This window comes from Peromyscus eremicus, chromosome 1 (assembly GCF_949786415.1).
Source record: "Peromyscus eremicus chromosome 1, PerEre_H2_v1, whole genome shotgun sequence".
In the NCBI taxonomy this organism is placed as follows: domain Eukaryota; kingdom Metazoa; phylum Chordata; class Mammalia; order Rodentia; family Cricetidae; genus Peromyscus; species Peromyscus eremicus.
Genome location: NC_081416.1, coordinates 161750200 through 161766289, shown reverse-complemented (window position 1 = coordinate 161766289; position 16090 = coordinate 161750200). Strand labels below are relative to the sequence as shown.

The window sequence follows — 16090 nt, the reverse complement described above, 5'->3', positions numbered from 1 at the left end:
GGGGGGGGGTTACAGAGAGATCATGTTAGGAAATGAAAATACAATATATAGATATAGATGGATGGGATGCTAGAACGGGAAGATAAAGTCTGGAGCGGGAGGAGAGAGAGTAACTGAGGAGGGAATACAGGGAGACACAGCTAAAATTAAGGACAAGTTGAGGGGTAGTATGGAAACCTAATACAGTATAAGCTTATACATAAACACACACAAAACACACACACATATACATACATACATATATATACATATATATGTATATGAAGGTTAGATAAATGAAATCACTAAATAATGGGGAGGATAGAAACCCTACAGCCTTTTCTTGTTACCAAATAAATCTTCTAGTACCAAGATTGAGTTGCATCTAATTGAGTTGTTGGCCCAAGGTGTCCCATGGAAGGCCCCAAACAACCCAAGCTGTTGCCAAGACAATAGGTTTCGCTCCACAAACTACAGCAAAGCCTTATTGCTGAAGACAACACATATATCTCTCATTGAATATAGAGAAATAAAGCTGATGTATGGTGATGTATTGTGTCCCCAATAAACTGTGTCTCCCAATAAAATAAAACTTCCCAAATAAATAAAATCGGAGGAAAAAGTCAGCCACTATATAGCTGTCAGGCAATGGTAGCACACACCTTTAATCCTATCACTTGGCAGGCAGGGATCTATCTGTCTGGATCTCTGTGAGTTCAAGGCCACACTAGGGAACAGGGCCAGGTGTAGTGGTACACACCTTAAATTCCAACACTAGTTAACCATTGGGGTATGGAGGTCTGTTCAGACAGACAGGAAGTGACAAAGCTGGGCAGGAAGAGGAAGTGATGTAGTTGGACATAGAGAGCAAATCAGACGGCAGAACAGCAAGAGATATAGGCGTGGATAGACAGGAAGTCTCACCTTTGGAAGCTGCTTTGGAAGAGTTGGTGAGGTGAGGTTAGCATGTGGCTGTTCCTATTCCTCTGATCTCTATCTCAGGTTTTCACTCCTTTATCTGTCTCCATGTTTTATTTTTATTAATAAGACCATTATAAATTTGTCTACAGTCCCCTTATGTTTAAGGACTTCATAGGAGTCAACTGGGATTGAAGACTTTAAAGCCAAAATGTATAGTTCCTAATACGCTTTTGCTGACTCTCAGTTTTCTTTGCTTCTATCAAACAATGATTTGGCTTGATCCCTCAAGTTACCTAGTGGGTTGCTGTGGTCTGTAAGACTTGGCTAATGCTGAATGTTCTAGCAAAGCCTTCAGCGTTTGATCATTGTATTAAAACAGTTGTCTTTACTTTAAGTATATTTCAAATACTTGAGAAACCTGTGCTATGGCATGTATTTAGAGTTGCCAATAATATTGGCTTGAAGACATCACTAGTTCAGGAGCCAAACATCACTGTCAGGTGCAATTATCAGAGAAGCTTTATAGAGGACAGTATGATCCTACAGAGACTTCCAGACTTCCACAGCTTCCTTTAGTCAAGAAGACTATTTTAAAAACCTAAAGATATATAATCAGTTCAATTCTTCTAATCTGTGCAGTGTTTTTTTTTTCTGTCTGCAAAGACATCAGAAATTATTGCACCATTGGTAACTATGGCAACATTGCAGAAGTGACTTACCCAAAGCTGTCAGACTCTGCATGGGACTCTCTTGATAAATACTAACTGGAAACACAGGAAATAACCAGCACTTCAGTCCACTGTTTACCAGTCTTCCATCTGCATTATATGTTTTCTGGTGTTTATGTTTTGCTTAAGGTCTCCTGTGTATTCTCTTTCCGTGGTATATTTTGTCTGTAGCTACAAAAGTAAATGAAACTATTTTAAGTACACATGAAGAACGTCTCAGAGATCACAGATCCAATAACTTGGGTTTACAGCAGTTGGATTCATTGAACCTGCCTCACATTGTTTCCCAAACTAGTCTTGAGCCCCTGTGTTTAAGTTATCTCACTGCCTCAGCTTCTCCAGAGTTTCTAAGAATAAAGCTTCACACTGCTGTGCCTGGCAGAGTCAATTAATTTTAATATAAAAGTATGGAAATGCATGATATGATTCTGGTAGAGTTTTATTTATTATGAGAACTCCCTTCCTGGCTGGAATGCAATTACCTACTTCTAATTTTGCCTTTAAGTAGTGGAGGCAGAGAAAAACTCGATATTAGCCTCATGAGAACAAGGCTCCACCCTTCTGGCCTCAGTTTACCCTAACTAATTCCTGATTACCTTCTTACCAATGCAATTTCACTGGAGTCAGAGATCCATGGATTTGGGAAAGACACACTTCAATCTATGCAACTCATTTCTCTCTCCTTATGAGAAAAACCTGAAAACTCATTAAAAAATGTATTTTAAAGTTTATCTGGGAGTACATTTAGCTCTGTGTGTACATGTGTTTCATATCGATGAGACATGCCAATAATGAATTGAAAATATCTGAAATAAGAGAGTCTAAACATTTGCAGATTCTTTTTCTTGTTTATGCCTTAAGCAATACTGCATTTGCAAACAGGTTCGTTGATTAGGTATCAATATCAACAGAAATGAATGAAAGCCTACAGGATGAAGTACGTAAGATATATGCAAATTCTACATCATAAACAACTTTAGGTTGTGGTATTTGTAGGGGTTCAAATAAACACCAGATAAACAGAGAGTCAATCTTATATTATATTTTTTATATTGTATTATTTATGAGAAGAAAAATCAGCTCTGTGCAGTTTATTTTAGTTCATATGAAATATGACACTTTAAGTTCAAAATTGACAAAGATTTTCACTAGGGCTTGGTGGGATGAGGCATGTGGATCCTAAACAAAATGTCCCTGATGTGCAGCTGTGTGTCCTGTCCAGTGTCCCTGTACAGCTCACAATTTTGTTGCTTTCACAAATACATGAAGGAAACAATTTAAATGGAGAAAGATTTATTTGGTGCACAGCTGCCTGGATCATTGTCCTTAGGCCTGCGGTGAAAGAGAATATCTCTCCTCATGGCAGCAGGAAGAAGATATGAGCTAATGGGCTCCTCCTCCCCCTCTTTTGGTCCATCTGAGCCCGAGGTGTTGAATGGCACTGACCACAGTCAGAGTACATCTGAATTTACCATTCATACTGAGAGCCCTCCCAAAAACACCCAGTGTGCTTACCAATTTCCCAAGTATTTCTCAATACAATCAAGTTGACAGGCAAATGGCCACTGTATTCTTCCCTTCTTAGTTTCATGTTCCTATACAAGCATACATTTCACTAGCATCGTATACAGCCATGGCCTACTTATCACTCTAGGGTTCATGTATAAGTCTCTGTTTCAGGTGTTGACATAGATTTCCTGAGATGCTTTGTGGTTTCAAATTGCTACTGTACACATTGTAGTAAGGTAGGAAAAGACAATGCTATGGGAAAAGACAATACTGTAGAGTTTTGCAAGGCCTACAGGATCATTCTGTGAGCACAGATGGAAATCCAAATGGGAACCTTTGCAGTGTTAGAATTACTGGCTTTCATTTATACAAATCTTCTCATTTTACAAGCTTACTGTGGCTCAGAAATGCCACCCCATCAATCCTCATGGCTGCTCACGGGGACACTGATGGGCTATTAAAATGGTAAGTGGGTTGAGTTCTAGAAAATAGTTATCTCTGTTAACCTAGGGGCAAACAAAAATGATCTCAACGGAGAAATGGATTTGTATTACTTCCCAAGGTGGGAAGATTTGACAAGAGGATTTGACTCTGACATGCTTATTGCCTAGTAACGATGTAATTAAACCAGGCTAGAGAAAGGCCAGGAAGGTACAGCAGCTAGTTAATCTAATGGTTCCTCCAAGGAGCTCGATTTGTTTGGAGGAGAAATGTTAACAAACTTTCCACAGTAATTCTGTCTTTTCCATCTCTGTGTTTTCTGCCAGCAGACATAAATACGTCTAAATCTTTACACAACAAACAGAAGTATGTAGGAGCTGTGTCTCCATGTTCCTGTCTCAGTACAGCTGTTACATGAACCTCTCTTCAAGAATGAAAGTGATTCAGTTTAGGGGTGAATCTCCAATGTGTTATTGAGTGTTTAATTAGGATACAGGGATCCACAGACACACTGAGCCTTTGGAGACCACTTTGTTTGAATTTGTGTGGGTGCATTTTACCTTTGAGTAGACTACTCAAAAATGGTATCATGCCCGATTTGATTTAAGGCCCACTTAATGAGATGGTACCCATACAGGATATGATTTGGATGACCAAAAACCATAGACTCAGAAACCTAGGGTAAAACCAAATAATACTGGTCTAAAAAAATAAACATAACAATAAAATGACTTATAATGATATTTTGCTATATGCATAGTTATGTGGCTTATTCTGTCCTTATCAGAAAGCTTCCTTCTATGGCAGATGGAAACAAATACAGAAACCCATAGCCAGACATTACAGAGAGAGAGTCCTTGGAACACATATGTCTAAATTGGATGTCTCCATAAAATCCTTCCCCTCAGAGCTCAGGGAACCCTGCAGAAGAGGAGGCAATGTATGTAAGAGCCAGAGGGGATGAAGGACACCAGGACAGCAAAACCAACTAAATCAACAGAGCAAGGCTCATATGAACTCACAGAGACTGAAGCAGCAGGTACAAGGCTGACACTGTACCAGGTCCTCTCTATATATATTATGGGTTTTGTTTAGTATTTCTGTGGGACTCCTGGGTGTGTGAACTAGTTCGTTTCTGATTCTTGTGTCTTCTCTTGGGACTCTTTTCCTTCTCTTGGTTTGCCTCTTCTAAACAAAGTGTGATGGCTGTTATTTTATCTTGTTATATTTTATTTTATTATGTTTGGTTGCTATCTCCTAGAATCCTGTTCTTTTCTAATGAGAAACAGAAAGGGAGTGGATCCAGAGGGGAGGGGAGGTAGAGAGGAAGTGGGAACAGTAGAAAGAGGGGGGACTGTAATCAGGAAATATTGTATGATAAAATAATCTATTTTTAACAAAAGGGGAGGGGAAAAGGAACCTGTAAAAGGTGAGCTCTAGATGGAAGAATCTGGCCTGACCCCAGTTCCTATTCTCACCCTTTACTTCCTGTTTATGGATGAAATGTGATCACTCTGCTTCCTGGTCACCAGACAGCCTCACATTCCTGCCACCATTCCTTCCCTGCCATGATCAACTGTATCCCTTCTAGAACTATAAGCTAAAATAAACCCTACTGTCCTTTTCCTTCTTTTCTTTTCTTTTCTTTCTTTCTTTCTTTCTTTCTTTCTTTCTTTCTTTCTTTCTTTCTTTCTTTCAGGCTTCAGATTTGAAAGATGTTGGAAAGTGGCAGAGGTAAGAAACCCTTGTTGGTAAGCAATAAAGCATGCAGGTAACACCGCTCTACACAAATTCATCTGATGCAATCTTGGCTCATCTCTACTTTTTTATAAGCATGCCATCTTCACTGCACCCTAATATATTTTAAAGCATGAATCAAAGTGTGACACATGTCAGTTCAAGTTCAATTCCTCTGTGTTTTGTGTCCGGAGTGTGTGATGTCTTCAGCAATAGGGTCTTAATGTCAAGTTCTGGGAGGTAACAAAAAACTGCAGTAATGGTTGGTGTTTTGTGAGTCTCTTTGACACCATTAGTTCACAACTCAAAGGGAGATTTCCAGTGCTTGGCCCTGGGATTTAGGGCAGAACTACTCTCTGTGTAGGCCCCTGAATACATTCCAGAGGGAAATGCAGCCCTGTGCAGCTCAGCTCATTGTTCCATGCTTCCTTTTGTCCTGGAATGTGACTTGAACTTGACCCTAGTGCAATCACATGGCTTGTGAGGATCATTAGTTTGTTAATGTGATAAAGATTCCATTCAGCACATACTATGTGCTTGGTAAATGGTACTCACCATTATGACAAATTACAATCACTTAAAATAACACTGGAAACATGTTATTGTCACATCATTTGGAAGCCACAAACTGTGGCATGGATGGAAATCATGAAGCTACATCCCTTCCTGCATCATGTGACATTGCTGTTGACTTGAGAAAACCCTGAAGCATCAATAACTCTGATTATGGGCTGACTGCTGCTAGGCAGTGTAAATGTCTGTCAGGAAGGGTGAACCAGCCAGCTTTTCTCAAATGAGGCAGGTGTGAGCCTCCTAGAGACAGACACATGATTTCTAAAGGTGAGAATGAGGAATTATAACAGAAGCTCATTATAGATAAGTTGGAAGGCATTTGTTAATCAGGACTGCTGCTGATGGAAGATGCAGCATGTTAATGCTAGGAAAAAAATGACTTCCACACAGCAGCATCTCTTTTATTACATGGCTGAAATGTGCTCTGAGGCTTACAAAGGCTTATTATAAAACAAGATATGTTTTGTACACCTGACTTAGTTTAGAACATCAGAATAATGATTAAAAAGCATTATGGAATAAAGTATGATTTATGCTGAAAAAGTAATCATTAACTTTTATGACAGACATTTTTTTAAATGGTAAGTTTCACATGAAAAACAAATCTAAACTAATCTCGAAGGAAAAAAAATAAACCTGTAAGGGTTGTCAAAGTTTTTCCCTTCTGTAAAACATTGAAGATGTGGGCACATCCTGGAGAAGTGCCTGAGGATGTCTGCCATCCTCCTTCATGTCCCCACCTTGCTGTTCATGAGACATGGGGGACGAGCTTAGCCTAAAGAAGCTTTCCTGTGATGATGGTCACTGGGAGATATCCTCAATTTAAACTAACATGTTAGACATGTTCAATTCTCTTATAGTTGAAATAATCCTGAAAGCCTGTGTACAAAAATTGTATGTTTTATAAAAGACAACTATTCCAGATTTTCTTATGGTTCAGATTTCTTCTTAAAAGGCATGAAAGTAGAAAAGGCCATTTCTGGAAAGAGAAAGAAGATGAGGAAGATGAAGAAGAGGAAGAGGACAGACAGAAGTGTCTAGGGGATCAAGAGGTCAATAGGGGTCAATGTGAACATTCCATAGATAGGCACACATCATAGTGAAAACATTGCTTTGTACAGTCAATACAATATATGCTAATAAAAAGAACAAAGGAAAAATGTACCAATAAATTTTGTTATAAGAGGAGAGAAAAAAATAGTGAAATCCCTCCAGAAAGTAAGCTGTACCGGGACCTGGTGTTCTGCATACACTCCTTGCATCTGATCACTTTAGAGTCCAATTACTCTAAATTCCCCTGAACCCAGTTCTTCATCTCCAAAATAGACTGAAGATTTTCACTTTTGCCCTCTTAGAAGGATTAAAGGGAACAACATCTGTATGCATCCCTTAGTGCGCACAGTAGGCTCTCATTAATAGTGTCATTTCTGCACCTAGTAAGAGCATTTTCCTCCATTGTTTGAACAACTAATTTTAGATGAATGTATCAACCAGACTGAGTGTGTGGCAAGGTCAGAAAATGTCCCTGGACCACTGTGTCTCAGGAGACACATGTGATACAAACGGAGTGGCCAAGTCATACTGATGAGTAGAGAAAACACTGAACCAACCAAGGCACAGCTCAGGTTTTTATTAAGTCTCCCCAGAGCTGGAGGTGCACAGTCATGTGGGAGTTCATACTTCCTCTTTTTCTGAGAACTATTGGCACTGCCATTGGGAGAAATGAAAGTTGTCAACCAATACATGGATGACTCATGGAAGCCAGCATCCTGAAAATGTCAGAAATAAACCCATTAACTCAATAAAAAACAGCTGAAAAATGGCCATAAGATATTGCAGTTCACCAGGGATACAGATGGTGGCGCATGCCTTTAATCCCAGCACTTGGGAGGCAGAGGAAGGCGGAGCTCTGTGAGTTTGAGGCCAAGCTGGGTTACAGAGTGAGTTCCAGGAAAGGCACCAAAGCTATACAGAGAAACCCTGTCTCAAAAAAAAAAAAGATATTGCAACATTCTGACTACAAGTCTTAATTAGAATTCCATCCCCTCCCACAGGTACATGTGCCATTAGATTCTGACTGGACACAGTATATTGGGGATAAAACTATCTTCAGAAAGGAGAAACAGGAAATGAATTATAGACTATGGAGGACATTATGGTGCCAAGTGATATTCAAGGTGACTGGAGCTAACTCATTGGACATCTACAGCAGGCAGTGAGATATGCACCTCAGAATATGCAGAACTTAGAAAAGATCCCCAGGGACAGAATCTGGAGTAAGGATTCATGACAATCTAGAGGCAGGAACAGAGCAAGCCTTGGCAGATGGAGGTGGGCTTGATAGCAAAAATAAAATAAGAAGCAGAAGTTTGAAGTAGCACTGAAGCCTTAAAAATCTTAATCAGTGATTACATGAGTGATCTCACTCTGGGTCCTTAAGCGTCATCAGTGTGTGACTGTCACAGAAAGGATAATGAGTGATGTCAACAGAATAAGATAAAGAGGACCAAGTGCTTAGAGGGAAAATGCATACCAGAAAGTTTACTACATTTTAAAATGTGCTATTGTCAAGTCAGGGGTAACACTGAAAGTTTATTTTTCTATCTAGTTTTCTCCACTTTACTCCTTTTAAAAAATGTGGGATTTAGTTTTAATAATATGTAAGAGTTAAATTTTCTTAGAAGACTACTCAAAAGATCTGTGTGGAGATGTTATAAAAAAAGATGAAACAGCACAATATTTTAAAACTTTTAGTAAGTTTGTTTTTTTTCTCTAGGAAACAAACAAAAAAAATGTGAGTTGTTCTCTTTCCAGAACTATCTAAATGCACAGATGAGCCTAGGAGGGCGTGCTGAGAGGTCCATGAGCCAAGTTCTCAGCCTGCATCTGCCAGGCATGGCTTGTCACTGATGTTTTGGTTAACTGGAAGACAGGATAAACCCACTTTTAATTTCATAATTAGGTAACTATACTCTGAAATATCAGGCATTCACATATGGAAAAAGAAAGCACACAAGAAGTCACAAAATAATGTTTTTTCCATGAAATATTTTCTAGACAGTTGTCCATTGATTTTTCTTCCTGTATTCACTTTTATACTGAGGTTGAACCAAAGTTTTCATACTTCAAAGTGAATCAGTTATAGATAGCTTATAGATGAAATACATGAAAGTCTTTCTATGAGCTTATAAGATGATGGGAGTTTTCCATGAAGATAAGTTGCTAAATTCTGATTTAAATTGAAATTGAAATTTTCGATAATTCTACTAATCATAAAAGCAGTTTACCTTCACTCACTTAATGATCCCTCAACCTATATTGAATATTCTTTCTGATGAATAGAGCAGTACAAAGGGACATGATACAGGGAGGAGATAGACAATGAATGAAGCAAATTAAATTTATGTACATTGTGTCAAATAGTAATAATTTCACAGAAGATGAATAAAGCCAAGGAGGAAGGTAGGTTTGTAGGAATGTGAAAAACAGATTGAAAAGGCACTTTCTAAAGACAGGAAAATACACACGTGCTGAGGAAATAACTATTGTGACTGTCTCTTGAAAACCATGGAAGACAGAACAGAAAGCAGATGTCAAAACAGCCTTTCCCTGATGGGGGAAGGGAGCTAGTGTAGACAAAAAAGAGTGTGCCCAGGAGAGTCAGTAGGGAGTAAGGGAGCTCACCTAGGACACTGGGTGATCATGTTGAACTGAGGACAAGTTGGAATGGCATCTGTACTCTGAGAAGTATAGGTCAACAATTAACCATCAAAATATAATAAAATCAGATGACTAGATTCTAAATACAAGGTATAAACTATTCTTTGATGAGGCTTTGGGATATATTATCACTCAAAGGTTCTTGTTGCCAAACCTGATGACTTCCATTGATCCCTGGATCCCCCACTGTGGAAGGAGAAAGCTAACTCTCCTCATTTTCCTTCTGCCACCACACTCGTGCCATGATATGTACACGGAAACATGCACACACTTCAACATACAAAAACGCATAGACTTACAAGCAAACTAATAAATACAGGGGAAAATAATTAGAATACTTTGGGAAAAGATGAAGTTATCTTTTGACAAAGATGAAGTGATCTCCCCACGAAGGATTCCTTCACTTGGAATAAATTTTTTGGTTTTTATACACTACTCACAGAAGCAGGATCAAAGACTCAAAAGTCAATTCCTTTTGAACAAAGCAGACACTGCTGGGCTTTATGAAACCATCACAAATTACCTCTAACTTGTTCACTCCATTTTCACAGACTGGCCTGTTATAGCATGTATAATGCCTATTATAAATCATGCTAAACAAAAGAAACACTTCTATACATGCCTGTGTGGATAATCCCCTGAAACTGAAAGTTGAAAGTCAGTTTTAGTTTCTTGTTACAGAATCATGTCTCAAAGGAAAGCACATGTTGTACACCTTGAATAAACTATCTTCAGTGCCCTTCGTCTCTGAATTCTTAGTTTAAAATAAATGATGTCTCTGAAAATTCATGTCTGGCAAAATTTCAATATCCTTTAGCTCACTGTCTTTCTGGAAGACATTTGGCTGATGCTCTTATACACAGAACCTGTTGTGGATGCTGAACCTCTGCTTTTAGTTTCTTAAATATGTCATTTAACCTCCTTACCTTTTAAAGATAGGAATAAATTGTTCCCTGGACTTCTTCACCTACTGAAACATCTATTGGTGAGATAATGTCTACAAAACAGAGTGACTGTCTCACCAAAAAGCAGTTTGCTCCATTTTGACCCTGAAGCTGAAAATGAAACAGATAAAAACAGAGATGGGGGATGAAGGCAAGTGTCTTTGATTTCCCAGAGATGAGGAATGGGTGCAGAGGTCTATGACTTCACACAGATGAGGATGGAACAGAGGTCTATGATTTAACAGAGATAGGGGATGGAAGCAGTTATCTGTGATTTCATAGAGGTGGTAATGGAAGAAGTCTATGACTTCACAGAGATGGGATTTGGAAGCAAAAGTCAATGATTTCACAGAGATAGGGGACTGTAGCAGAAATCCATGACTTCAGAGAAATATGGGAATGGAAGCAGAAGTTTATGATATCACAGAGATGGGAGAATCAAAGCTGAGATCTATATCTTCATAGAGATGGGGATAGAAGAAAAGTCTATGACTTCAAAGAGATGACAATAGAGAGCAGATGTCTGTAACTTTGCAGAGGTGGGGATGGAAGAAGTCTCTGACTTCACAGAGATGGGGGATTGCATGCAGATGTTTGTGACTTCACTGAGATGGAGATGAAGATTGATTTCACAGAGGTAGGGAATGTAAGCATGCTGGAGATTTGCTTCAGCAGGGGTTTTCAGGCTTACTCTTTTCTCATTATACTGTACCATTCTGTATTTATAAACTGAACTTTTGCCTTTAATGGCCTCAGGCTCTGGATCTGAACTCTAGGCATTTCATCCTTGGGATCAGGTGTGTCTAGTTAATCTCTAACATTCCTGTTCTTGGTGTAATTGGGAAGGCACAACGGAATTCTCAGTTTTGCTGTGGCAAGATTTTTTTCTGAAGAATTATTTAATTTAGAGAAGCTAACATTGTACACATTTTTATCCTTTACAAAAGTCCCCACAAAATTTCTTAAAAGGAAAGGCATTAATAGTGAAAATCATTAAAAATAAAAGTAGCAGTCCAGTCATCCTTGTTCCACATCTAGTATCCTGTTATGAGTGAGGACATACCATGTTTGTCTTTCTGAGTCTGGGATACCTCACTCAGGATGATTTTTTCTAGGTCCATCCATTTGTCTGCAAACCTCATGATGTCATTGTTTTTCTCTGCTGAGTAGTATTCCATTGTGTATATGTACCACATTTTGTTTATCCATTCTTCAGTTGAAGGGCATCTAGGTTGTTTCCATGTTCTGGCTATTACAAACAATGCTGATATGAACATAGCTGAACAAGTGCTCTTGTGGTGTGGTTGAGCATTCCTTGGGTATATGCCCAAGAGTGGTATAGCTGGATCTTGGGGGAGATGGGTGCTAGAGAGGCCCACAGAAATCCACAAAGATACCCCCACAACAGACTGCTGGCAATGGTCGAGAGACAGTCCAAATTGACCTACTCTGGTGATGGGATGACCAAACACCCTAATTGTCGTGCTAGAAACCTCATCCAACTACTGAGGGATCTGGATGCAGAGATCACAACTAGGCCCCAGGTGGATCTCTGGGAGTCCAATTAGCGAGAATGAGGAGAGTTTATATGAGAGAGAATTGTTGAGACCAAGGTCGGATAAAGCACAGAGACAAATAGCCAAACAAACGGAAACACATGAAATATGAACCAATGGCTGAGGGGTCACCAACTGGATCAGGCCCTCTGAGTGGGTGAGACAGTTGATTGGCCTGATCTGTTTGGGAGGCATCCAGGCACTGGCACTGGGTCCTGTGCTCATTGCATGAGTCGGCTATTTGAAACCTGGGGCCTATGCAGGGTCGCTTGGCTCGGCCTGGGAGGAGGGGACTGGACCTGCCTGGACTGAGTCCACCAGGTTGATCTCAGTCTGTGGGGAAGGCTTTGCCCTGGAGGAGATTGGAATGGGAGGCGGGCTGGGGGGAAGGTGAGGGGGGCGTGAGGGGGGAGAACAAGGGAATCTGTGCCTGTATGTAGAACTTAATTGTATTGCAAAATAAAAATTAAAAAAAAATAAATAAATAAAATAAAAGTAAAAAGATGCTGGAAAAGTGTGGTCTGCAATATCAAAATGCTGGAACTTTGTTAATCAACAATGTTTGCCATGCTGTCCACGCCATCTTCCCCTTTTTACTCTTTAATTTAGATGTCTGGGAATCCCATTGAAGAGATCTAATAGAGCTTGTCAGTCTTTGGAGGATGACTGGGAGGAGGAAGAGAAGAATGAGCACAAGGGCTAGGATAATGCCCAGATTGATAATGACCAGAATGTTTCTCCTGTCATAAAGGAATTTAAGGAATTTATAAATCTTTCTACCACAAAAGAAGCTGAGAGAGACTGTAATTTAGCCTGACTAATTGCAGTCATTTGACAACATGCGGGCTGTAAATCCATGGAGAAATCAGAATTATCAGAATTATTCTGTACACCCCAAAGACGAGTCTGGACTTGAAGCCATGTAATTCCTGAGGAGTTACAGGGGATAGGAGTGACACAAGTCTATTTAAAATATGAATGGTAAGAGGTGGGATGTCTAACCTTGATGTTTTGAATTTGATTTCCTGTGAACAAGACTGCTTCCTCCAGAGAATTAACCCTATCTTCAAGCTTTTTATTTATCTGTCCCTGTGTAACTAAGTCCAAAGTGTTAGAATTCCAAGCCATTCCCCCAGCTACATGACCGCACATGTTCTGTCCAGTAGCAAAGCAAGATGCTTAGTCATCCTAGGACATTCTATCCTATGCAATCCATGCACTGCGTGATCATGTAATCTATGCACATGCATGGCATAGCTATGTAAGCCCATATGTACATGTGCAGGAGTGGGGGAACCTACAAAATCAGCTTCCAGCTATTCCTTCCCTCTCTTCCTGCATGGTCATTCCATAGGCCTATGCATACCCTTTCTATTCCCTTCCCTTAATAAGCTCTTAGAGTGGTTTTTTGTTTTGTTTTGTTTTGTTTTTGTTTTTGTTTTTTGTGCCTCATGGCTTCTCTTGCACAGTAAACAGCACCACTTAATAAATAACACAGAGATATTTTTAGATAGTTGATTAACATGATCAGTGCTATGTACCTATTGTATTAAGGCAGTTGTAGATGCAGTAACAGTTCCTGTAATACTAATGACTGCAGTGATGCCCAAAATTAAAGCAGCAATAAATCGTTTAGGCCTACTAAGGGCATTAGTGAGTTCTTCTATGCCATGAACACCAAGATCATTATTAGCTAAGATTAACTGGCAAAAGTACATATGAAGGCTGTCTGACTACAATATAAGTATTGGGATCATAAGAAGAATTTATACTGGGAGGATGACAGGGTTGCAGCCATCTTAGAGAAGGGTCAGACAGGGGGCAGCAGGCCCTTGGACAAATTATTCTAAAAAACCCACCAGAGGATGTGCTGACCCTCTGCCCCTAGACCCAGACAATTACGAGCTACACAAAAATGAGTTCCAGACATTTCCTGCCATAACCTAAAGGATATGATATAGCATAACTGCCATACTAAACAAAACACCAGGTATGTCCCATGGGATGTTTTCTGCTCTTATAGATTGTATACCATGACTGTCAGAGGGAATGAGTTTCCTGCAGATAAAAATGGGATGTGTAACTATCAGAGGAAATGGGTCTACTGGTGATATAGATGCAAGGACATAAACTACTAGAGGATATAGGAATTTTCTTGCAGTTGCAACTCTCCAATCAGTTCAAACCAAGCGTCTCTAACCTGAAGTAAGCACCAGTCCTGAGCTTGTAATTATATAGAGTTGAAATTCTCCTAGACCCCCGACCCTAACCACTGTAAAAATCCTATCCTGTTACTGCTCGGGGTCCCTCTCACTCCACTGCTCTGATTGATGGACAAGGGGCCTGAGTTTAAACTCTCCAATTAAAGACTCTACTTTCGCATTCGGATTGGTCTCTTAGTGGTCTTTGGGGACATCAGACTTTTGGATGCAACAATGCAATTTGTAATAATGCATTTTTCACAAAAAACAATAGGAACACCCTCAGGTGCAAAAGTGATATTAATCCTACCAAAGGGCCCACTTTCAGAAGAGCAAAAGGAATAAGAACACAGGCATGTATACCATAAACCTCTGGGTCTTTATAAGTAGGACTCTTTAAGCGAACAAAGATAGTTGCTGCCAATAATTAATGAAGATCAGGCTGTAGAACCTTATTTCCTGCAGTGAGGAATACAGGAGCAGGCCAGCCAGATGAATATTATTTATCAATGACTGTAGATTTAGGTATAAAAGAATCATTTCAACCAGGCAGCCGTGGCACACTCCTTTAATCCCAGCACTCAGGAGGCTGAGGCAGGCAGATCTCTGCGAGTTCGAGACCAGCCTGGTCTACGGAGTGATATCCAGGACAGGCACAAAAACTACACAGAGAAACCCTGTCTCAAAAAACCAAAGAGAGAGAGGGAGAGAGAGAGAGAGAGAGAGAGAGAGAGAGAGAGAGAGAGAGAGAGAGAATCATTCCAATTAAAAATACTTTTGTTATGCTTCAAATAGGATCTATAATTATAATTATAAACTGGACTGGAAATCGACTATTCAAATATTTTTAAATTTGTATTTTGTGGTGAGAAATAAATACCCTTTTTTGGAAATCCACAGAAGAACCAGGGAGGAACCCAGAGGTCCTGCTTACATGATCCCACGTGGTTTCTAATATTTTTGAATCTTTACAGGGTGGTGAATCTGTAGAAGGTGAAGAGATCGTGGTTACTAGATCTGAACTATTTCCCACAGAGTTAAAGTTTAGAATCCAAAGATCACGCCCCTTAGGGGGAAGTAGGGAGTCAGCCACCAGAGCTCGTGGTGACAGTGAAAGGCAACCTGGGGGTGGGGGGGGTAATCATTCTTTGTTGAAAAGCATAAAGGGACTATATCAGCATATCTGTAATAAGAAATACTATGAAAGGTTTTTTGCAAAATAAAGATGCTGCCTTCTCCTCTCATAAGCTTAGTATCATTAGTAACATCTTTTATCTTTTGAAAGTCCCATGTAGTTGGATGAAAAAAAGGAGGGTCAGGAGCATAATGCTCAATAAGGATCGGCAGCCGGACGTTAGAGGAAAAACAGTACCTGAGCAGCGATGATAGCAAGCACAGCAACGAAAAGGCTGTCTGCTGATGGAGGAAGTGCTCCTTGTCGTACCATACCCCGAGCACGGTCAGCGACATTTTTTACTTGGCCCCAGGTTGGAGGGGGCTGATTCTCGTTGACCACACGAGTGACGGTTCCTAGGAATTCGACCTCTCAGACTGAGACGTTGGAGCTATGGAACAAGCTGTGACACAGAGGGATCATGCTGGCTGGGCAGCTGAGTAGCTGTGTGCAGTGTACTATTTTGTAGAGAGGCTTCTTCATAAGAGGGTAGCAGAAGCCGGAACCGGGAAGTTTGAAATGTTGGTTGGGGGAAGTTTGCCATGAGGTCAAATTAGGCGGTCTGGAATCCTAACGAGTGAATCAGCATCCTGAGGGAAAACACAAG

The 16090-nt window shown here is 40.0% G+C and overlaps 2 long non-coding RNA genes across 4 annotated transcripts; one reads left to right on the top strand and one right to left on the bottom strand.

The window, feature by feature from the left end:
- The first annotated feature begins 558 nt into the window (after positions 1 to 558).
- Positions 559 to 6880, top strand: LOC131922797 (uncharacterized). 3 transcript variants are annotated; one of them, XR_009382407.1, is made up of 4 exons: positions 1785 to 3602; positions 4487 to 4617; positions 5278 to 5312; positions 6844 to 6880. It is a non-coding gene; the product is annotated as an uncharacterized LOC131922797 (long non-coding RNA). The 3 variants fall into 3 exon arrangements; XR_009382409.1 differs by lacking the exons at positions 1785 to 3602; positions 5278 to 5312 and adding an exon at positions 559 to 1110; XR_009382405.1 differs by lacking the exon at positions 5278 to 5312 and having other exon boundaries at positions 2632 to 3602.
- On the bottom strand, positions 1613 to 15878 carry LOC131922783 (uncharacterized). Its single transcript, XR_009382383.1, has 3 exons — positions 15682 to 15878; positions 15190 to 15293; positions 1613 to 1799 (listed from the first exon to the last, which is right to left on the bottom strand). It is a non-coding gene; the product is annotated as an uncharacterized LOC131922783 (long non-coding RNA).
- Positions 15879 to 16090: the final 212 nt, after the last annotated feature.